Source organism: Lygodium microphyllum, chromosome 29, assembly GCF_053477565.2.
Source record: "Lygodium microphyllum isolate KBCC chromosome 29, Lygodium_microphyllum_v1.1.10, whole genome shotgun sequence".
Classification (NCBI taxonomy): domain Eukaryota; kingdom Viridiplantae; phylum Streptophyta; class Polypodiopsida; order Schizaeales; family Lygodiaceae; genus Lygodium; species Lygodium microphyllum.
Genome location: NC_141163.1, coordinates 75,620,272 through 75,645,331, shown reverse-complemented (window position 1 = coordinate 75,645,331; position 25,060 = coordinate 75,620,272). Strand labels below are relative to the sequence as shown.

At 38.1% G+C, this 25,060-nt stretch overlaps 1 long non-coding RNA gene across 1 annotated transcript; it reads left to right on the top strand.

The window, feature by feature from the left end:
• The first annotated feature begins 969 nt into the window (after nt 1-969).
• Nucleotides 970-1,596, top strand: LOC148010812 (uncharacterized). The gene is made up of 5 exons (XR_015689606.1): nt 970-1,048; nt 1,133-1,174; nt 1,248-1,286; nt 1,374-1,433; nt 1,520-1,596. It is a non-coding gene; the product is annotated as an uncharacterized LOC148010812 (long non-coding RNA).
• The last annotated feature ends 23,464 nt before the right edge of the window (nt 1,597-25,060 follow it).

The window sequence follows — 25,060 nt, the reverse complement described above, 5'->3', positions numbered from 1 at the left end:
GTCCTTCTTGCCTTTATACCTGTTACCAACATATAATGCTTGTTCATCTCTAGAGGTGCTTGGTTATTCCTTAGGTTTTAGCTTCTTATCCTCCTCTAACAGTGATGCCTAGATATCAAAAAGCTTAGGGTTTTTCATATTGATTAAGGTTGTTGATACATTATTATATTTAGGAGGAAAACTTTTAAGTAGAACACCAATGCAAACATTCCAATTTAATGTTGATTCCTGTAAACTGGATTAGAAGTCCTTCCATGTAATTTAGAGTGTGGCAAGTGATGTGTTGGACTTCAAGTCAAGCCTAAGAAATTCAATCAGGAGACCATATTTTGATGACTTAGACTATGCACCAAACAAGGTGTCAAGTCTCTTCCATGTATCATGTGAAGTATCACAATTATCCACATGGTGGATATAGCTGTCGTCTAGCTCTAGTTTGATAATGGCTTGATCCTTATCATCATTCTTTTTCCAAGTGACTGCAAGGTCTGCATCATGAGGCTTCTTCTCTTTGCCACTGGTGATGGCCCAAAAACCCTTCTTCATTAGGATGAGCTCGTCAGATGTGAAACCCGACCCCTTTGAAGTGAACTGTTAGAGAGTCCTTGCCCATGCTGGAGTTGGAGGATTAGTGGCAAATCAACTTCAAAATTCTCAGATTTCAGTAGTAGCAGACTTGATCTTGAGTGTTCCGACCTCTCGTAACGAAATTAATCATCTAAAAACAACCTTGTTTTTGCGTACCTAAATTAGCCCATTAAATCTACGAGATCGAAGCCCGCATAATTTACTCTTATTTCTAAATGGATACTCGAGAACTTTGTGTGTATCCGCCGCCTCGGTTGTTACGGCATTGCAGTGCTCGATTGGTGTGAATTTTCTTGGCCACTGGCTGAAAATCCAATGTGTTTGAAATTCTAAAATTGAATATATCCGAAATTTTGGATCTGACCTGCTGTTTTTATTCTTCTGACGTTCAACATTGTGATGGCAGGCAGTGACGATGATGCCAGTAAAGGCATTGACACCTCCCGCATTCAATCAGAAGGTGATTTCTCTTCTTAATGGTAATAACATTATTTTGGTATGATGGTCGTGATGCTCGTGTGGTTGAATTGGGTTATTTTTGCAGAAGCCAGTAAAGGCATTGAAACCTCCCGCATTGAATCGGAAGGTGATTTCTCCTCTTAATACAAAAAGAGACTATTTGCGTATGATCTGTTGTGATGCTTGGGCTGTTTTTGCAGAAGCCAGTAAAGGCATTGAAACCTCCATAGAATCAGAAGGTGATTCCTCTTCTTAATGGTAAAAACCAGTATTTTGGTATGATTTTTTTCTGATGCTTATGCAGTCGAATTGGGCTATTTTTGCAGAATCCATTGATGTTCCCTCTCTGCAGAATAAGCCGCGCAAGTGGGTCATTCAATCAGAAGGTGATTTCTCTTCTTAATGTTAAATACGTCCATTTTGGTCTAGTTTGTTGTGATGCTTATGCAGTTGAATCGGGTTGTTTTTGCAGAATCCGTTGATGTTCCCACTCTGCAGAATAAGCACGAGTGCCAAAAGACACTAGATAAATAGTATCAATAGATACTGATACTTGTGTCTCAAAGCTTGAGACCTTCAAAATATCCCCTCCTTGATTTGATGCTGAAAAAAGTGCTAGAAAACTTCAGATTTAGTGGATCAGAGTGGCAAAGGCTTGGTTTGAGTGTCAAGAGAGAAAATAATGAGATGTTTTAGCTTAGGTGAAAAATGGCTATGGAGACACAGTTAGGGTTTCTGACAGTGTCTTGGATTTTTTTAACATTGCATGAGCTATACTTGATGCTTTTTGAATTTTTTTAAATGAAAATGAAGCTAAATTGATGCTTTATCAAAGCCCTATGAAGATCATGAAGATTGGTTACAACTTGTCACGTGTAGAAGGGTGAAATGTAGATAGGTGCATTTTTGTCAATGATCTGAAAATTTCATAATGCCATGGTCAGGGAGTAGTAATGTCAATGATTTATATGATGGCAGGTTGTGCCTTAAGTTGAGGAATGATCCTCTAGAAGAAACCAAGACGAGATATGCTTTGTATTGAGAAATCTAGGGACTCCAAGTAGGGTATGTCCTGCAGGTCACAATTGCAAGCTATGGCAATGACTAAGAATTTTGACAATACTAAGCCTATGGTTGCCTGATGTCAATGATTGAGATGACAAGAGGAAGTTGTGAAAATAGGAGAACACTTTCTAGAAGTAAGATCTAAGAGATTTGACTTGTGGAGTGAGACATAAGAGCTTCAAGCTGATAGGGTGCAGTTGGCTATGGCTGCCATGGAAGCTCAAGTGAAGGTAGAGTTGAGAGATGCAGTCATGGGCTTGAACTGAGCTAACCAAAGTTGAAAAGGGACTAAGAGAGAGCTGATAAGAGCTAAGCCAACTTGATCCATGCCTGACTGGGCTCTGATACCATGTAAAAAACATGGATCTAGAACATGGCTCGAGGTGGAAGTTATGGAGGTTGGAAGAGAAAGAGTGAGTCCATGAAGACATTGACATGACTGACTGTTACACAAGTGAATTAGGTTCCAAGATGGAAGCTTGGACTCATAAACACAATCTTGTGTATAGACTGACAATGACACAGAGACTTTACTAAAGGACAAAATTACTATGACATTACATTTGAAAAGAGAGCAAGTACAATGCTTTATAGGAAACTAGATGGTAGCACTTCTCCTACTGTGCTTATGGAATTCTAGTCCTAAGCCTTACTACTCCTTCCAAAGAGACTGAAGTATGTGTGATTGCAAACATCTCAACAAGAATGACCTCTCTATTCACTTTTACAAATTATGTACATAGAGTTTCTTGGTGGGTGGGTAGACCCAATCTTTTCTCTTTTACATGTCTTTTGTCATTTATTGTAGATGGATGAACTTTACCTTGAATCCATTTATTCTGTGGATTTTATATGCATGCTAAAAAATACATGTTCATGAATTTAGGACTCTCTTGTATGGATTGATAGTTGCATTTCTGGGACAAGTTCAAGTTGTTTAATTTCAATCCATGCATCATATGTTTGAATATTGAAATCAAAATGTTTGTTAATGAGAGTATTTGTGATATGCTCTCTCTTTGATTTTATTTTGAGCCTAAGAAATGTAGGTGGCCTTAGCTCTTTTCATTAGGGTTAACTATCATATCCTTGATCTTCATTATTAAAATATTAGGCCTCATACGTCCAATGGTAGTGTTGTTGGATGCTTTGTGTTTGGGGAAATCATGACACATATGAGTGATACCACACTCATTGCATCTTTGGTTGGCCTTTTCTTCTTGGAGAGGTTTCTACTTTTGTAGATACATGATTAACATATGTCCAAATTGACTACAATGCTAGCACTCAACCTCTTATAGATTTGTCTCATGCCTCTTCCTTTGCCACATCCTAACATTGTGATCAAAGGTGGGTGATAGTCCATGAGGATAGCACTATGCTCTTTGTAGTATGTGATGAAAGAATTTGTGTGCTTGTCCTTCCCATATGGTTCCACAATGAAATGCATAGAAGAATTGCTAGGACAATGATTGTGATTGTTTTTGGAGATCTTGATATCTTAAAAGGATATTTACTTTTGGATTTGCTAGCCCTTGGCTAGAGGTGGGGCTAGTAAGGTCAGTTGTTGGGGTTTGTTTATCCATAGTTTATGTATGCTCGACTAGGTCTAAGGCACTTTGATGGTAGGTGCTCCCCTCCATAGTGTAAACACTATACATTCCATCAACAATTCTTTGGTTTCTTTACAGTTTTCATGAGCTATAGCTCTTGAAGGTAGCCAAGATATCCCAAGTTCTACTAGGCTTTATGTTGCTTCTGTTACGATGGGGTTCTTGAATTCCTACCCATTTTTTATCTCTTCTTCTCGCCCATGAAGATCATTGATACTAATTGCCTCATTTTGCACGTTGTTGATGTTGGTCTGATGTAGAGTTGAGTTGGTATTCATTACCTCACAAATTCTCTCATCTTGGATACCCTTGATGAAAGCATTTGTTACTCCCTTGGAATTTGGTATTTCTACTAGCATGACTCTCTTATACAAACTCCTAAACCTTAGAGGCCATAGTCTCACATGTTCTCTTTTTGTTTCATGTTTATCGGCCTTACAATGAAGTTGTCCATATTTTTCTTTAGTGAAATGCATGATTGAGAGATCCTTAAGAGTTGAGAATGAGAACTTCTTAGTGGTATTAAGGTGGGTGAACCATGTACGTCTCTTGTTGCCTAAGCATAACCCAAAATCTTGCATTATTTTTTAGTAAGAGACAATGTCGTTAGCCTCACAGATTTTCTTAAACAACCTTATGAAGCTATAGGGATCATCCATTGTTCTACATTTATCTAACTCATTTGAGACAGGATACCCAATCCTATGAGCAATTGTGTTTGCCATTTGTGATTTTGCTTGTAGCATGCTTGACTTATAAAGTAGCCACATCTATACTAGAACTAGCAAGGAATAATTGGAGGACCTATTTTCTTTAAGGTGTTTTTGGGGCTAGGAGTACTACTTTCTTTGGAAGTTGGAATCTCCAATCCATTGCATAAGAATGAACTTTTTACTTGGTTCTTAACTAGTTGAATGACTTAGTACCACTCTAGGGTTTGGTCTTTTGGTGATTCTAAATTCTTTGTTTGTTTGCATAGATATTTTAAATATTGTTGAGAGCTTGCTTTTTCAAATGTGCCAAAGATTTGTGCTTGGTTTCTTTTGCAAACGAGGTCTCAACTTTTCTTAGTTTTAATGTTTTGGATTTTTGCTTGCATAGGAATCAAGTTAGGGTGATTTTCTTGTGAGTTAAGTGTTTAAGGGATTATGTTTCTTTAAGTTATCATGTTTAAGGTTTTTCTTTTGGGGTTCTTAGTGTAAACCTTATTGTCCTCACACTCAATATTTGCTTAGCCCTAGTAGATTTTCAATGTTATGAACATTGTGCTTAATGCATGCCTTAACCCTAGTCAAATTGAACCATCATCTAGACTATTATGCACAACCAAACCTTTCTTTTTCTTATGCTTAATGTAGGTTCAATAAATGAGAGTGTGCATAATCTCATGCTCAAGAAACTTTTAATTTTCTCAAATGCCCAAAAACTGTGCATTATGTGGCATATTAGCTCTTTTTTGCACTCGTGTGACATTTTCAAGTGTTTATGGGGGGCTAGAGGTCTCTAAGAAGCTCAAGAACTAATTATAGCAATTAACTTGAGCTTTGTGTAATTGATGCATACTTCTACCTTTCCATTCTTCTTGAGTACCACAATAATGGGTGATGCCTAGTCCATATCCTTCATCTCATAAATAAATCTTGCGTTTTATAGCTTTCCTAGCTCTTTATAGGCATGACAAGCATAGTGAGGATTCATGGAATAAAGTATTTATTTCAGTGGCTTTGCATCGAGTTTAAATAGTATTGATGTATCAACACTTGGGGTGGTATGCCCTTGAGATTCAAGTATTTCTAGGAAAACACGTCATGATATTCCTCAAGTAACTTGATGAGGAAATCTTTGTCCTCGGCATTAAGATCTTTGGCAATGTAGACAGATTATGGATATTTCTCTATCTTAGCAAGATCTATGTCATTTATTTTCATTAAACCCTCAGTGAGTTTTCCAAACTACTTGGGTTTAGGTTCATGGTTTGCTTGAACATTCTTGAGATGCTTACACCAAAGATGTGGAGGTCAATTGAGTTTCTTCAACCAATATCATGCAAAGCTACACTTTCTTTGTTATATAGTTCACTAAGATTTTTCCATACATCATATGCACTTTCTATGTCTTTCACATTAAAATACATGGATTTGACATTATTAGCATAATAGTGGAGTATCTCATCCAATTCATCCTATACATTTGGATCCATGTCCTCAAGCTTCATCCCATTACATTTTCTTGGCTCCACTTACTTATTCTAGACAAAACATTCTAGATTTTCCTTTTCTAGTATAAAAACTTTGTACCATCAAGCTTTTCAATACTAAACAATGCATTCACACCCCCAAAATCAGCTCAAGCCCAAGTCTAGAGCAACAAAGGCAGATTCTACTATAAGCAGGGCTCTCTAGAGAAGACTTAGAGGATTTGGGAATTGGAGGCCAAGGAAACCACGATTAATCGACCACAACCACCGATGCAAAACCACCAACAACAGAGGAAGGCCTTGATTTGGAGCCACTTGATGACCCCGAAGGGCAATTTTCTAAATAGAGCCCACCCCCATCTCCATCAACAAAAGTAGAAGGCCAATGAAGAAGACCCATCTTCCATGGAAATAATAATTGATGCAAAAAGAAAACGTAGAGAATTGGTCAATCTCACAAGGAGAAAGTTTAGTGCCGTGCCACAAGCAACACCCAATGACCAAACGCTGCAAATTGGGAAACAACTGCCAATCAACTGGGCATGGGAGTTGAATTACTAAGATTAGTGGGAGAACAAGTGCACACCATTCGAATTTGAATTCTTCTACACTGATGCTCTGAATAAGGTGCTACCTCCACAAGTGGTTGAAGGGACCATATAGCTCTTCAAGAGGCTAGGAAAGTGGTGGCAAGATGAGAGAGTCAAAAATCCCACATTGTGGAGGAGAGAACCTGTCCGATATTGGGAGGATAAGGTGATGGAGGAGCCAAGAAAAGTCAAAGGCTATGATTCCCAGTCTAAATGGAACCAAAAGATCTGAGACAACAATTTTGAGGTATGGATGGCCTTTTGTAAAACTCTCCCATACAAAAGGAATGACCCCACCTACATGGCAGCTCACTCGAGGCACCATGGTGTGGTTTTTGGCCGGGAACAACATGACAAGCACAACTTTCTCCTAATCTATAATGTCAACACCTCCATCCTTGAAGAGTGCCTCATTTTTGGAACTCAAGACCTCTGACATTCCATCATTCACTTCCTATATGAGTTCATAACATGCCCTAACTCCATCTTCCTTCCCACCTATAATTACCTCCATATCTTGTGAATCCTATCAAAACATAATCGAGTACCACAAGAAGAGTGCATGTCACCGCTCTCTTTTGACGTCGATGCCGAAATAGATAGATGTGCAATGACTCGCCTCATGCTGAGGGCTCCTCTCTTACCACTATTTTACATGAGTCTCTTAGAAGATATGAGTGATAGTAGGTTCTCGAAATGTAACCATCCTTTCCTCTGTACTACCCCACTCAATGTAAGGATTAATCAAAAGGGCTACATGCTAAGCCCTGCATTCCTTAGCAAATCCCTTAGGCCCCCTCGTGAAGCTCCTAAAGAGCATGAGGATGACATCTAGCTTGCCTCCTCCTACTTGTACCAAAAAGAAAAAGAAAAGAAAGGAAAAGGAAAAGGAAAACAAAGACAAAAGAAGAAAAGAAAAGAAAAGAAAAAGAAAAGAGAAAATGAGGAAAAAGGGAAAGGATTATCTTATTAAATAAAAGGGTTTGCCCATGGAAGAATCTTCTTGGTAGCATGTTTTGTATTTGAAACAATTTTCATGTCTTCTCCAAGAGAATACTAGCTCACTAAATAATGAATAGCTTATTGTATAAAATTTCTACATTCAAAATAATAGGCCTATTGATGTCAAGTTTGCATTTTGAAGACGTGGATGGTTATCTATTGAAGTATATTTCATTTCTATACCTCATATGTGCCAATCTGACGTGTCTATCCAAAGTTATGGGCCATTTTCTACTACTACCATGTTCAGGACAAAATTTCAAAATTTCAGTGTTTGACATCTTGATGATGCTTCTACAAGGTTATTTCAACATTGGATTTTTCTCTATTCATGTCTATCATTCCTTTATCTTTTCCATTGTTTTGAGGAAAAAAAATTTGATAGGGAAGGATTGTAATTTAAAAAATATTGTACCCTTTCGTTTAGGAAAATTAGCTTAGTTGGGGTTGGAGTATAAAAGGCAAGAGTGTGCCATTGTAATCATCTTTTTTAGCACATTTGTAACTTCTCCATTTTCTTAGAGTTTGAGGATTCTTGCCTCTTCCACCAACATTTAGGATGAATACTCAATGCTCACCATAGCAAGAGGTGGATTTCTTATAGCAGCCTCTCATCCATGATTCTCATTATACTTTTGATTCAATCTAGCTATGGCTTCATTGTGTTGTAGACTTAATACATTTTTAGCTATGGCATGGCTATGGCCAATTGATTGAATTATTATTATTTTATTTTCTTGTCATTTTAATTCAATCTAGGCTAAGGTTATTTCAAAAAGGTTATCTTGCCTAATTACCAAACTGACATGCTTTATGAAAACTCTAAAAGCAAGCAACCCTATAACCAACCCTTTGTACTACATTAATTTAAGCCTTTGCACATTTGCATGTCCAATATGTTTGTAGCATATTTCAATGTCTACAACCACTCCTTTTCCTTTAGCATATATAGCAGCATTCATAGCATGAATTCCAGCATCTAAACTAAACATGCTGCCAACTCTGCTTCCTTTTATGACCAACTTGCACTTACCATTAAAATATTTCACAAAGCATCATTTTATATTAAATCAAACATGCAGCCCCTTGCTCTAGCATTTGACTAATAAAAACTAAATTCTTTGTGCTAGATGGCACATCTAATACGTCTAACAAAATCTTTGTATGACCATGATGCAAGGACAAGGAAACTTTTCTAATATGTGAAATTAGGTGACATGAATTACCACTTATTTGCACATAACCTAGATTTTGTAAATCCTACATCTTTATAATGTGCTCGCCCATCGGCTTTCCAAGCACTCTTTTAGCGGTCTATCGAGAAATGAATCTAAGTGTCATTGCCCGGCACTCCCAGGGAATGTTCCGAGTTTTCTCGCCTAGGGTTTCCCGAATCCGCCTTGCAACGAAACATTCACGATTCAATCCACTAGGATCAACCTGAAATTTGGGATCCTAGTGGCCAAGGTCTCCTAACAACATTCTACCATCGGATCTTGGAAATCCTACTTTACGCAGAGATACCCAATCCGAAGAAGACCCATGCCGCACTTGGTTCAAAGAGAATGGGAAATGAGAGGGATGCGTTGCTCAACCTCTCTGCCCATAGGGCATAGTCCCATTCCGGTCCCCTAAAACGGCATGAGTCAAGTTCTAACCTAACAATACCTAAAGGTCGAATGACGATAAAATCTTGTGAGAAGCCTCCCAGTTTTTTGGGACCCTACCATAGAACAGACCCATTGGGATTTCCACCCACCCAGTTACCTTAATAGCTTTAGTTTTCTAATTAAGTCCTAACACATTTATGTGTGACACTTAAAGTCAGCTTCATTAATTAAGACTTTTAGGGAACGGGGTTTATTTGCATAACTTATAGCACAGACACAAAAATAGAGCAAAGCAATCTATTGACAAACAAGTTCAAACAAGTTCCTTAACTTATCTTCAAGTTAATCTTTGTCTCTTGCCCATACAGGAGAAATTATGTGTCGCTTTTGTCCAACAGAAGTATCCCTTCTGCCCTGCAGAAGTAACTAGTCCAATTCACATGCCACCACAAATTCAATCCTTTATCTAGAATAGGATCTACCAACATGCCCAAATGTTAGGGGCCACTGAGGACTTCAACTCCATTCTAGACCTAGCAAGGGGTGTCCAGAGCTCCAACTGATCCGCAAGCTATCTATGAGCGAAACATCATTCCTATGGTTGGCCTTTTCACCACTCGACCTTTGGCCCATGAATCGAGTAAGGCCCTCTTGGGTTAATCCGCGGTGCAATCATGGATGTGATCCACTCGTGCAATATATCCTTCCTTAATTAAATCCTTTAAGAATCAAGCACAAACAAGACATTCAGCCCTAATATCATTTTCCAAGAAAACATTCCTTTATTTCCATGGCGACTTGTCATCACAGACCCTTGCCATGCATTTACTATAAATCACAAGCACTTGGAATAATCATCCAAACAACAACTAACAACCAATTGAATGTAAAAGCATTTAGGATGTTGTTCAATCAACCAACAAAACCAATTACATTCTATCCAACCAATGTAAGAATAGATGATATAACATTTCCATCATATATTTGCTCTCCCCCTTGGGATCTAAGAGCAATACTATGCAAAAATGTTTATTAACACTTCCTTCCTTTGGCTAGGGCATATGTTAAGGGTTCAAGTACTATTCATAATGTAAGTTCTATAGGTCACTTACCTTGATTGATAACCCAAACCTGGATTTGGATTGGCAAAAGTCATCGTTATCCGACGGATCTCAAGACATATTGGTTTGAACCCTTATGATTAATTTCTTGTGCTTGCTCTTAGTCAAGCCATGAGGCAACTAGACAATTATCCTTATATATCAAACATGTTATATGTATAACGTGTAAATACTTAAGATGATCCCAAGTAATTAGACTCCAACAGGCCTTGCATTGAGCTAGAATCTAGTTTTTCTTAATATTTGGGCTCTTAGACTAAGTACTTTTGAAGTATTTAAACTTTAAACTAGTACTTTCTATACATGATTCTCAATGTCATATTCTTTTAGTAATTATGCTATTTGTAACCCTTGACTATACTATAATCTAGCACTTGTATGCACAGTCTTTTAATGTCATTCTCTTGACGAATATGCCATTCATAACCCTTGACTAATTCTTCCTTGTAGTTGCTCTACCAGCAAATAAGTCATATGTAACTAGGTGCAATTATCTTCCCTTAATATATGCACTTCACAAACTCCATCTTCCGAGTAGGTGAGATGAAATTTATCATTTCCCATGACCTATATTCGTGCATCGTAGTATGGGGCTTAACTTATCTCATACGAGAATCAAAGCAAGCATTTATCAATTTGAAAATACATTACTTACGACTGGAACCGCAGTTGGATTGACAGTGATGCCTTTGCCCGAAGCCTTGTTGCTAGTTGCAGGATTGTCATCTGCACGCGAGATTCTTCGCTTGGAGGCCATCGTCCGCAAGTAGACCCAAGAGATTAAGAAGGTGGAATAGATTCAAGATGGGAGAGTGTAAGAGAAGATGGTTAAGTCGAGGATCGAGATAGAGGGAATTGAGCTAATTCTCTTCCTTGCAGCCTCTCGGGGTGACTCTTCTCTCTCTCTCTCTCTATCAAGCTCTCTTTCAAGCTCTTCCTCACAATCTCTTGGAGGGGTATCCTTCTCTCTACACCTCTCTCGCAGCCTCTCGAGGTCTCCTTATGCTTACTTATGCCTCTCCCATGCCTCATATTTATAGTGAATTAAAGTAGAGGGCTTGTGTTTGAGAAGTGGAGCTCTTTGTAGAGGGGGATCCTGGAAAGATCAGTGATTTGATGCTCAGATCATAAATCTAATGGTTCCATTGGCTCCAAAAGGGGGGTAAAAGTCCAAGACACTTGCTTAGAAAGCCCTTAGTTCACTCCTTCTTCTTTTCTCTATTCGAAGTGCTATTTTCTGTCTGTGGACCGCGATTGTGACACGCGCAATTTTGCAAATCACTTTTCTTTATTTTTCTTTTTATAAATTCTCCAAAACTAACTAAAACATCACTTGTCTTTTCCTTTCAATGACATCCAGTTCTAAAAATCTCCATATCTTTTTTTGGATAATATCTAAAATATCTGAAATATTTTTAACGAAATAAAAATCATGAATTATTAATGTTAATTAGTTTTTATCTTAATTAGTATTTAGTTAGTATCCTTTCTAACTTATTAATTGACTAACTAAATTTCAAACTAACCAACTTTTATTGTGCGGAGATATTACATCCTCCTCCCCTTAGAGAAATTGAGATGTCCTCATCTCGAGAGAAACCAGGGGTATCATTTTGGAATGTATGGGTTATGGTTCCACCATGCTTTCGTTGCGCTACTCTGATCACTAACAGACATGCGATTTTTTGAAAAAAGAATAACCTATTGTATTTGATATATCCGAGTCTTGATTTCAAGAGAACATTTTTTGTAGTTACATCTCATGGATATCTTCTAGGTTTTTCCTAAGCACTTGGTATATTCTAGATCATTGGAGCTTGTACAACTTCTTTTCTTGTAAGCTCAAGTTATCTTCGACTTTTGTTGGGAAATTTGATATAGTTATGTCCAATGTTGTGGCACTCGAAGCATCAGTGTTTAGGGTGCTTTGGACATTCTCTTTTGAAATGACCTAGCTCCCTGCAATAGAAACAGCACGGAGCTTTATCACTTGTTCTCACAAGATTCTTGGTTGTCCTTGGTAGGATTTTCTTCTTTAGACCAAAGTGTCCTAGGATTCTTTTAGCAGATTGAAGTGGTCTTTTATCTTGGAAACTACATTCCCAGATTATCCTCTTCTTAGTTTGGGACTGAACTCCAAGGACAATTGGCTTTGCTTGTAATACTAAAGAATACTTCCAAGCTTCGACATTCTGGTAAGACCCAATCTATATTAGTTGAGAAGAAACGACTTAATAGAACTTCATTGCACGTTATAAGTATCATTCCTTGCCAGAGTATCTCTTATCATTTGCAAGTTCTAGGCTCAAAAAAGATGCAACTCATATTACTCAAGTTAATTGTAGTTACAAGAGTAAAGTTTATTCCAATACAAGTTGTATTTCATGTCACCAAAATTTCTAGGATTTTTAATAATCTTGAAGTGGTTTAGTAGGTTCTAAGTCTTCGTCTTCATCTGATTCCTCTATATATCCATAGACTACACTTGTGTAGCTTTGTTTTCATGGAGGCTCCGTATATTCTGGACTTAAGTCAGGGCAGTCTCCTTGGACATATCCTAGCTCATTGCAATGGAAAAATTGATGGTAGAGACATCTCCTACGGATGTGCCCTATCTCTCCACATGTATGGCATCGCTTACCCAGATCTCGGGAGTCATCTTTACTACAATTTCCCGATTTAAATTCTTAGATGATTGGATTCACTCGGAGGAATGCATCTTGCAAGTCCGTTGGATGCATTGCTTCAAGACAGTGGTTCAGAGGAGTGTTTACGCCATGGCAAAACTTGGATACTTGCTGCACAATATCCATAGGTGGTGCGTATTTTAGTAGGGTTACAAACTTTGAGTAGTAAGCTTCCAAAGTTAATCCTAGCTGCTTTAGCTTGAAAAATTCATTCATCTTCAAAGTCTGGTAGGTTGGCGGAAGGTATCATTTGCGTACAGCATCTTTCAGCTGAACCCAGGTAACACTAGCTTCAGAAACACCTTCACCTTCACAACATTGCTTCCACCATAATCGAGCCTGGCTAACTAACCTAAGTTTGGCTATCATTGCTTGATTGGTAGAGGCAATTCCAGAAGCAAAAAAATAGTCATACATTGACTCAATCCATATCTCTACCTCTGCTACGATGTCTATCCCTTCTCCATCAAACTTGGGTGCCTTAATTTGCTTGAGAAATAATTTCTTCTCTTTCATGTCAACATTCCTGGGTGCAGAAGGTGCCTACCAATCAAGGTATACTTCTTGGATTATTTTGTTTAGGATATGTCTACAAACCATACATTAATTAATCACGTATCATTAAAAAGTTTCGCTTTGATACTAGCTATAATGTGCCCGCCCATCGGCTTTCCAGACACTCTTTTAGCGGTCTATCGAGAAACAAATCTAAGCATCGCTATCCGGCACTCTGAGGAAATGTTCTGAGTTTTGTCACCTAGGGTTTCCCGAATCCGCCTCGCAACAAAACGTTCACGATCGAACGCACTAGGATCGACCTGAAATTTGGGCTCCTAGTGGCCAAGGTCTCCTAACAACATTCTAGCGTTGGATCCTGGACATCCTACTTTACACAGAGATACCCAATCTGAAGCAGACCCATGCCGCACTTGGTTGAAAGAGAATGGGAAACGAGAGGGATGCGCTCCTCAACCTCTCTGCCCATAGGACGAGAGGGATGCGCTCCTCAACCTCTCTGCCCATAGGGCATAGTCCCATTCCGGTCCCCTAAAATGGCATGAATCGGGTTCTAACCTAACAATACCTAAAGGTCGAATGACGATGAAATCTTGTGAGAAGCCTCCTGGTTTTCTGGGACCATCCTGCCGTAGGACAGACCCGTCGGGGTTTCCACCCACCCACTTCCCTTAATAGATTTAGTTTTCTATTTAGATCCTACCACATTTATGTGTGACACCTAAATTCGGCTTCATTAATTAAGCCTTTTAGGGAACAGGGTACGTTCGCATAACTTATAGCAGAGACACGAAAATAGAGCAAAGTAATCTATTGGCAAATAAGTTCAAACAAGTTCCTTAACTTATCTTCAAGTTAATCTTTGTCTCCCGCCCATACATGAGAAATAATGTATAACTTCTTTCCAACAGAAGTATCCCTTCTGCCCTACAAAATTAACTCGTCCAATTCACATGGCTCCACAAATTCAATCCTTTATCTAGAATAGAATCTCCCAACATGCCCAGACGTTGGGGGCCACTGAGGTCTTCAACTCCATTCTAGACCTAGCAAGGGGTGTCCAAAGCTCCAACTGACCCGCAAGCTGTCTAGGAGTGAAACATTATTCCCGTGGTTGGCCTTTTCACCACTCGACCTTCGGCCCATGAATCGAGCAATGCCCTCTCAGGTTAATCCATAGTGCAATCATGGAGGTGATCCACCTGTGCAATATATCCTTCCTTAATTAAATCCTTTAAGAAACAAGCACAAACAAGGCATTCTACCCTATTATCATTTTTCAAGAAAACATTCCTTTATTCCCATGGTGACTTGTCATCACATACCATTGCCATGCATTTACCATAAATCACAAGCACTTGGAATAATCATCCAAACAACAACTAACAACCAGTTGAATGTAAAAGCATTTAGGATGTTGTTCGATCAACCAACAAAACCAATTGCATTCTTTCCAACCAATGCAAGAATAGACGATGTACCATTTCCATCGTATATTTGCTCTCCCCCTTGGGATTGAAGAGCAATACTATGCAGAAATATTTCTTAACACTTCCTTCCTTCGGCTAGGGCATATGTTAAGGGTTCAAACACTATTCATGATGTAAGTTCTATAGGTCACTTACCCTGATTGATAACCCAACCCTGATTTGGATTGGCAAAAGTCATCGTTATCCGACAGATCTCATGACATCTTAGTTTTAACCCTTATTAATAATTTCTTGTACTAGCTCTTAGTCAAGTCATGAGGCAACTAGAAAATTATCCTCATATATCAAACATATTATAGGCATAACGTGTAAATACTTAATGAGATAAGTGCGAGATGATCTCAGGTAATTAGACTCCAACATGCCTTGCATTGAGCTAGAATCTAGTTTTTCTTAATATTTGGACTCTTAGACTAAGTACTTTTGAAGTATTTAAACTTTAAACTGGTACTTTCTATTCATGATTCTCAATGTCATATTCTTTTAGTAATTATGCTATTTGTAACCCTTGACTATACTTTAATCTAGCACTTGTATGCACAATCTTTTAATATCGTTCTTTTGACGACTATGCCATTCATAACCCTTGACTAATTCTTCCTTGTAATTGCTCTACTAGCAAAGAAGTCATATGTAGCTAGGTGCAATTATCTTCCCTTGATATATGCACTTTACAAACTCCATCTTCCGAGTAGGTGAGATTAAATTTATCATTTCCCATGACCTATACTCGTGCATTGTAGTATGGGGCCTAACGTATCTCATACGAGAATCAAAGCAAGCATCTATCAATTTGAAAATACATTACTTACGACTGGAACCGCAAATGGATTGACAGTGATGCCTTTGCCCGAAGCCTTGTTGCTAGTTGCAGGATTGTCATCCGCACGCGAGATTCTTGGCTTGGAAGCCATCGTCTGCAAGTAGACTCAAGAGATTAAGAAGGTGGAATAGATTCAAGATGGGAGAGTGTAAGAGAAGATGGTTAAGTCGAGGGTCAAGATAGAGGGAATTGAGCTAATTCTCTTCCTTGCAGCCTCTCGGGGTGACTCTTCTCTCTCTCTCTCTCTCTCTCTCTCTCTCTCTCTCTCTCTCTCTCTCTCTCTCTCTCTCTCTCAAGCTCTCTTTCAAGCTCTTCCTCACAATCTCTTGGAGGGGTATCCTTCTCTCTACCTCTCTCTCGCAACCTCTCGGGGTCTTGTTATGCTTACTTATGCCTCTCCCATGCCTCATATTTATAGTGAATTAGAGAAGAGGGCTTGTGGTTGAGAAGTGGAGCTCTTTATGGAGGGGGATCTTGGAATGATCAGTGATCTGATGCTCAGATCCTAAATCTAATGGTTCCATTGGCTCCGAAAGGGGAGTAAAATTCCAAGACACTTTCTTAGAAAGCTCTTAGTTTATTCCTTCTTCTTTTCTCTGTTCGAATTGATGTTTTCTGTCAATGGACTGCGATTGCAGCGAGCGCAATTTTGCAAATCACTTTTCTTTATTTTTCTTTTTATAAATTCTCCAAAACTAACTACAACATCACTTGTCTTTTCCTTTCAATGACATCCAATTCTAAAAATCTCCATATCTTTTTTAGGATAATATCTAAAATATCTAAAATATACTAGTTTTGCCCAAAATCTAATATTTTTGGACCATCCAAACTATACACATTAATACTAGTGATTAATATAGCTCATAAGTCTCATTCACGTTGTAACTTACGTGAAGGGTGGCCACGGTCCTTATCAATCCGAGAAAAATATCGGATTTATGACTCTCGATTTTTCTAAATAAAATATTTTTAATTAAATAAAAATCCTGAATTATTAATGTTAATTAGTTGTTATCTTAATTATTCTTTAGTTAGTACCCTTACTAACTTATTAATTGAGTAACTAACTTTCGAACTAACCAACTAGCTTTTATTGTGCGGAGATATTACATCCTCCTCCCCTTAGAGAAATTGAGATGTCCTCATCTCGAGAGAAACCATGGGTATCATTTTGGAATCTATGGGTTATGGTCCCACCATGCTTTCGTTGCACTACTCTTATCACTCACAGACATGCGGTTTTTTGAAAAAAACAACCTATTGTATTTGATATATCCGAGTCTTGATTTCAAGAGAAAATTTATTGTAGTTACATTTTATGGATATCTTCTAGGTTTTTCCTAAGTACTTGGTATATTCTAGATCACTAGAGCTTGTACAACTTCTTTTCTTGTAAGCTCAAGTTCTCTTCGAGTTCTATTGGGACAATTGATATAGAATGTTGTGGCACTCAGAGCATCGGTGTTTAGGGTGCTTTGGACATTTCCTTTTGAAATGACCTAACTCCCTGCAATAGAAACAGCGCGGAGCTTTATCACTTGTTCTCACAAGATTCTTGGTTGTCCTTGGTAGGATTTTCTTCTTTAGACCAAAGTGTCCTAGGATTCTTTTAGCAGATTGGAGTGGTTTTTTATCTTGAAAACTACATTCCCAGATTGTCCTCTTCTTAGTTTGGGACTGAGCTCCATGGACAATTGGCTTTGCTTGTAATACTAAAGAATACTTCCAAGCTTCGACATTTTGGTAAGACCCAATCTATATTAGTTGAGAAGAAACAACTTAAGAGAAATTCATTGCACGTTATAACTATCATTCCTTGCCAGAGTATCTCTAACCAACTTCTAGGATTTCTAATAATTTTGAAGTGGTTTAGTAGGTTCGAAGTCTTCGTCTTCATCTGATTCCTCTATATATTCAAAGACTACACTTGTGTAGCTTCATTTTCTTGGAGGCTCAGTATCTTCTGGACTTAAGTCAGGGCAATCTCCTTGGACATGTCCTAGCTCATTGCAATAGAAAAACTAATGGTAAAGACATCTCCTACGGATGTGCCCTATCTCTCCACATGTATGGCATCTCTTACCCAGATCTTGGGAGTCATCTTTACTACAATTTTTCAATTTAAATTCTTGGACGATTGGATTCACTCAGAGTAATGCATCTTGCAAGTCCGTTGGATGCATTGCTTCAAGATGATGGTTCAGAGGAGTGTTTAGGCCATGGATAAACTTGGATACTTGCTGCGCAATATCCATAGGTGGTGCATATTTTAGTAGGGTTACAAACTTTGAGTAGTAAGCTTCCAAAGTTAATTCTAACTACTTTAGCTTGAAGAATTTATTCATCTTCAAAGTGTGGTAGGTTCGCGGATGGTATCATCCTTGTACATCATCTTTTAGCTGAACCCAAGTAACACTAGCTTCAGAAACACCTTCATCTTTCACCATTGCTTCCACCATAATCGAGCCTGCCCAACTACCTTAAGTTTGGCTATCATTGCTTGATTGGCAGAGGCAGTTCCGGAAGCAAAGAAATAGTCATCCATCGACTCAATCCATATCTCTGCCTCTGCTATGATGTCTATCCCTTCTCCATCAAACTCGGGTGCCTTAATTTGCTTAAGAAATAATTTCTTCTCTTGCATGTCAACATTCATGGGTGCAGAAGGTGCCTAATAATCAAGGCATACTGCTTAGATTATTTTGTTTAGGATATGTCTACAAACCATACATTGAACAATCACATATCATTACAGAGTTTCGTTATGATACCAACTGTAAGGTGCCCGCCCATCAGCTTTCTAGGCACTCTTTTAGCTGTCTATCCAGAAACAAATCTAAGTGTCGTTGTCCGACACTCCAAGGGAATGTTCCAAATTTTCTCGCCTAGGGTTTCCCGAATCTGCCCCACAATGAAACGTTCACGACCGAACCCACTAGGATCAACCTAAAAACTTTCAAACTAACCAACTAACTTTTATTGTGGGGAGATATTACATCCTCCTCCCCTTAGAGAAATCGAGATATCCTCATCTCGAGAGAAACTGGGGGTATCATTTTGGAATCTGTGGGTTATGGTCCCACCATGCTTTCATTGCGCTACTCTGATCACTCATAGACATGCAGTTTTTTCAAAAAAAACAACCTATTGTATTTGATATATCCGAGTCTTGATTACAAGAGAACATTTTTTGTAGTTACACCTCATGGATATCTTCTAGGTTTTTCCTAAGCACTTGGTACATTCTAGATCATTGTAGCTTATACAACTTCTTTTCTTGTAAGCTCAAGTTCTCTTTGAGTTATGTTGGGACAATTGATATAGTTATGTCCAATGTTGTGGCACTCAGAGCATCGGTGTTTAGGGTGCTTTGGACACTCCCTTTTGAAATGACCTAACTCCTTGCAATAGAAACAGTGCAGAGCTTTATCACTTGTGGTCACAAGATTCTTGGTTGTCCTTGGTAGGATTTTCTTCTTTAGACCAAAGTGTCCTAGGATTCTTTTAGCAGATTGAAGTGGTCTTTTATCTTGGAAACATTGACAATAGGGACATCTCCTACGGATGTGCCAAATCTCGCCACATGTATGGCATCTCTTACCCAAATCTCAAGAGTCATCTTTACTACAATTTTCCGATTTAAATTCTTGGACGATTGGATTCACTCGGAGTAATGTGTCTTGCAAGTTCGTTGGACGCATTGCTTCAAGACAATGGTTCAGAGGAGTGTCTAGGCCATGGCAAAACTTGGATACTTGCTGTGCAATATCCATAGGTGGTGCGTATTTTAGTAGGGTTACAAACTTTGAGTAGTAAGCTTCCAAAGTTAATTCTAGCTACTTTAGCTTGAAGAATGCATTCATCTTTAAAGTCTGGTAGGTTGGCGGAAGGTATCGTCTGCGTACAGCATCTTTCAGCTGAACCCAATTAATAGTGGCTTCAGAAACACCTTCATCTTTGCACCATTGCTTCCACCATAATCGAGCCTGGCCAACTAACTTAAGTTTGGCTATCATTGCTTGATTGGTAGAGGTAGTTCCCAAAGCAAAGAAATAGTAATCCATCGACTCAATCCATATCTCTGCCTCTGCTACAATGTCTATCCCTTCTCCATCAAACTTGGGTGCCTTAATTTGCTTGAGAAAGAATTTCTTCTCTTTCATGTCAACATTCCTGGGTGCAGAAGGTGCCTAATAATCAAGGCATACTACTTAGATTATTTTGTTTAGGATATGTGTACAAACCATACATTAATCAATCATGTATCATTACAAAGTTTCGCTCTGATACCAATTGTAAGGTGCCCGCCCATCGGCTCTCCAGGCACTCTTTTACAGGCCTATCGAGAAATGAATCTAAGAGTCACTCCCCGACACTCCCAGGGAATGTTCTGAGTTGTTTCGCCTAGGGTTTCTCGAATCTGCCTCGCAACAAAACGTTCACGACTGAACCCACTAGGATCGACCTAAAATTTGGGCTCCTAGTGGCCAAGGTCTCCTAACAACATTCTAGCGTCGAATCTTATACATCCTACTTTACACAGAGATACCCAATCCGAAGCAGACCCATGCCGCACTTGGTTCAAAGAGAATAGGAAACGAGAGGGATGCATTGCTCAACCTCTCTGCCCATAGGGCATAGTCCCATTCCAATCCCCTAAAACAGCATGAATCCTGTTCTAACCTAACAAAACCTAAAGGTCGAATGACGATAAAATCTTGTGAGAAGCCTCCCAGTTTTCTGGGACCACCCTACCGTAGGACGGACCCGTCGAGGCTTCCACCCACCCGCTTCCCTTAATAGCTTTAGTTTTCTAATTAGATCCTAACACATTTATGTGTGACACTTAAAGTCAGCTTCATTAATTAACCCTTTTAGGGAACGGGGTTCGTTCGCATAACTTACAGCATAGACACGAAAACAGAGCAAAGCAATCTATTGACAAACAAGTTCCTTAACTTATCTTCAAGTTAATCTTTGTCTTTTGCCCAGACAAGAGAAATTATGTATCACTTTTGTCTAACAGAAGTATCCCTTCTACCTTGCAAAAGTAACTGGTCTAATTCACATGGCACCACAAATTCAAACCTTTATCTAGAATAGGATCTCCCAACATGCCCAGACATTGGGGGCCACAGAGTTCTTCAACTCCATTCTAGACCTAGCAAGGGGTGTCCAAAGTTCCAACTGACTCGCAAGCTGTCTAGGAGCAAAACATCATTCCCGTGGTTGGCCTTTTCACCACAGGAATCGAGCAGTACCCTCTCGGGTTAATCCGTGGTGCAATCTTGGAGGTGATCCACCCGTGCAATATATCCTTCCTTAATTAAATCCTTTAAGAATCAAGCACAAACAAGGCATTCAGCCCTAATATCATTTTCCAAGAAAACATTCATTTATTCCCATGGCGACTTGTCATCACAGACCCTTGCCATGAATTTACCATAAATCACAAGCACTTGGAATAATCATCCAAACAACAACTAACAACCAGTTGAATGTAAAAGCATTTAGGATGTTGTTCCATCAACCAACAAAATCAATTACATTCTTTCCAACCAATGCAAGAATAGATGATATAACATTTCCATCGTATATTTGCTCTCCCCCTTGGGATCTTAGAGCAATACTATGCAAAAATGTTTCTTAGTACTTCCTTCCTTCGGCTAGGGCATATGTTAAGGGTTCAAACACTATTCATGATGTAAGTTCTATAGGTCACTTACCCTGATTGATAACCCAACCCTGATTTGGATTGGCAAAAGTCATCGTTATCCAATGGATCTCATGACATCTTAGTTTTAACCCTTATTATTAATTTCTTGTACTTGCTCTTAGTCAAGTCATGAGGCAACTAGAAAATTATCCTCATATATCAAACATGTTACAGGCATAACGTGTAAATACTTAATGAGATAAGTGCGAGATGATCTCAAGTAATTAGACTCCAACAGGCCTTGCATTGAGCTAGAATCTAGTTTTCCTTAATATTTGGGCTCTTAGGCTAAGTACTTTTGAAGTATTTAAACTTTAAACTAGTAATTTCTATTCATGATTCTCAATGTCATATTCTTTTAGTAGTTATGCTCTTTGTAACCCTTGACTATACTTTAATCTAGCACTTGTATGCACAATCTTTTAATGTTGTTCTTTTGACGACTATGCCATTCATAACCCTTGACTAATTCTTCCTTGTAATTGCTCTACTAGCAAAGAAGTCATATGTAGCTAGGTGCAATTATCTTCCCTTGATATATGCACTTTACAAACTCCATCTTCCGAGTAGGTGAGATTAAATTTATCATTTCCCATGACCTATACTCGTGCATTGTAGTATGGGGCCTAACGTATCTCATACGAGAATCAAAGCAAGCATCTATCAATTTGAAAATACATTACTTACGACTGGAACCGCAAATGGATTGACAGTGATGCCTTTGCCCGAAGCCTTGTTGCTAGTTGCAGGATTGTCATCCGCACGCGAGATTCTTGGCTTGGAAGCCATCGTTCGCAAGTAGACTCAAGAGATTAAGAAGGTGGAATAGATTCAAGATGGGAGAGTGTAAGAGAAGATGGTTAAGTCAAGGGTCAAGATAGAGGGAATTGAGCTAATTCTCTTCCTTGCAGCCTCTCGGGGTGACTCTTCTCTCTCTTTCTCTCTCTCAAGCTCTCTTTCAAGCTCTTCCTCACAATCTCTTGGAGGGGTATCCTTCTCTCTACCTCTCTCTCGCAACCTCTCGGGGTCTTGTTATGCTTACTTATGCCTCTCCCATGCCTCATATTTATAGTGAATTAGATAATAGGGCTTGTGGTTGAGAAGTGGAGCTCTTTGTGGAGGGGGATCTTTGAAAGATCAGTGATCTGATGCTCAAATCATAAATTTGATGGTTCCATTGGCTCCAAAAGGGGGGTAAATTTCCAAGACACTTGCTTAGAAAGCTCTTAGTTCACTTCTTCTTCTTTTCTCTATTCGAAGTGATGTTTTCTGTCCGTGGATTGTAATTGCGGCGCGGGCGATTTTACAAATCACTTTTCTTTATTTTTCTTTTTATAAATTCTCCAAAACTAACTAAAATATCACTTGTCTTTTCTTTTAAATGACATCCAGTTCTAAAGATCTCCATATCGTTTTTAGGATAATATCTAAAATATCTAAAATATACTAGTTTTGCCAAAAATCTAATATTTTTGAACCATCCAAACTATACACATTAATACTAGTGATTAATATAGCTCATAAATCTCGTTCACATTGTAACTTACGTGAAGGGTGGCCACGGTCCTTATCAATCCGAGAAAAATATTGGATTTACGACTCTTGATTTTTCTAAATAAAATATTTTTAATTTAAATAAAAATACTTAATTATTAATTTTAATTATTTTTTACTTTAATTAGTCTTTAGTTAGTAACATTACTAACTTATTAATTGACTTACTAACTTTCAAACTAACCAACTAACTTTTATTGTGGGGAGACATTACAATCTCTCCAAACCATTTAACATGAATGGTTATATGATTAGATGTACTTGAAAAAACATGCCATATATTATAATGTGTCATGTTTCTTGTAATAGTACTCATCATATGCTGCATAACAAAACATATGCTCATTCTTGTCTTCATTTTATTGTGAAGGTGATGTATAGTTTTCTTTATGCAATTTACCATGGCAAATATCGTTCTTCTTAGCATAATAATGGACACTACAATATGATTTGTTTTGCCACAATAATAACAAATAATATCAAAATTTCCAGAACCTCAATTCTACCATCCACCTCTACCTCTAGAGCTTCCCCTGCCTCTAAATTTTCTGCAACCTCCTAAAACCTACATTCCACCAAACTACTGATTCAAACTATTTTGCTAGTTATCACCAACAAGTCCCATATCACGATCTCTTAAAGAGAACTTGCCATGTTCTCTTTTTGAACTTGAGTAAAATTCTTAGACCTATTCACCACTTCTTTCAGATGATTCACCCTACATGTTGAATGAATCGAATTTTTTCAAAGATTTTGAAATTCTTCTAAAAAGTTAGTAGAATGAAAAAGACTCAAGATGAAGTAGTGTGAAGAAAGATGAAGGATGATAGCATCTCTTATCTTTTGTAGGCAAGTATGTTATGAACATTCGAGAATATGGTTTAATATCATTGATTCCACCCTTATAACTAGTATTTAGGGTTCCAAGATCCCATCTTGGGTCATGAAGGGTCTCACCAGATTCTAGGAGACCGGGCACTTACATCTCCTACTTCCTGAGGCTATCCCTACAGATAGACTTTTTGCTTACGGAGCTGGTTTAAGCATCTCAAAGCGATAACCATGACCCCTTTGGAGTAGGGTCTCACAGCTAGCTTGGGAGTAGCCTAGCACAATCTTTTCCTTTTATCCTATTTGTCAATGTTTTTAATCAGAGATCTAGTTTCTTAAAAACACACACAATCCTTTCAAACATATGTTAATGCTGCAATGACAATCATACCATCGTGGGCAACTCACAGCTTCACATAGCCAAGGTAGATCCTTAACCTAAGGTAACCTTACAATCCAATGAGTATTCTCCTCTCCATAAAGAAGTGTTGAGTACAATTTTTGAACTTTGTTAAGCAAGATATAGATTTCCCGTTTGGGGATTAACTTACTCAACATAAGCGATACCATTTCACAAACTATTTATGAAGATTATGCAATATCCTTCTATTTCAATTTTCAGGAGTTTGTAGATAATACAATAGACTGGGAGGGTCTAAGTTGTTCTTCACCTTATTAGATTCCATCCAATATCTTCCTAAACATCAATTCATCCTAAGAAATAGAGAATTTCCTAGTGAAAATATGATGATGGATGATTTATAGGACTTTTAAATAGACTTTCGCAAGTGTTAATCAATACTTAACCTTGCCATGTTTGATAGTAGATATATCGAGTTATTTTATTTAACTAATCTTGAATGTGTGTATAATCCTTTACTTATTTTGTGCAACATCCACCTATAATTATTTCCATCATAATTCCACGGATTATAAACTTGATTATTCTAGCTACAAATCATAGATACAAGTTAATCGTTTATGCATGTAATAATATGCTCTCTAGATGAAAGCAATCATTTCATGTAAGTGTAAATATGGAAGCTAATATTTTATGTACTTAATTTTTATATGGATGCTGTCAGTGCAATCTAACCAAGTAGTTCTTGTAGCATTTAATGCAAAAGCTAACATTTTATGTAAGATTTTAACAAAAATCTTATTATTTTATGTGGTGAAATAATAACCTATTTTT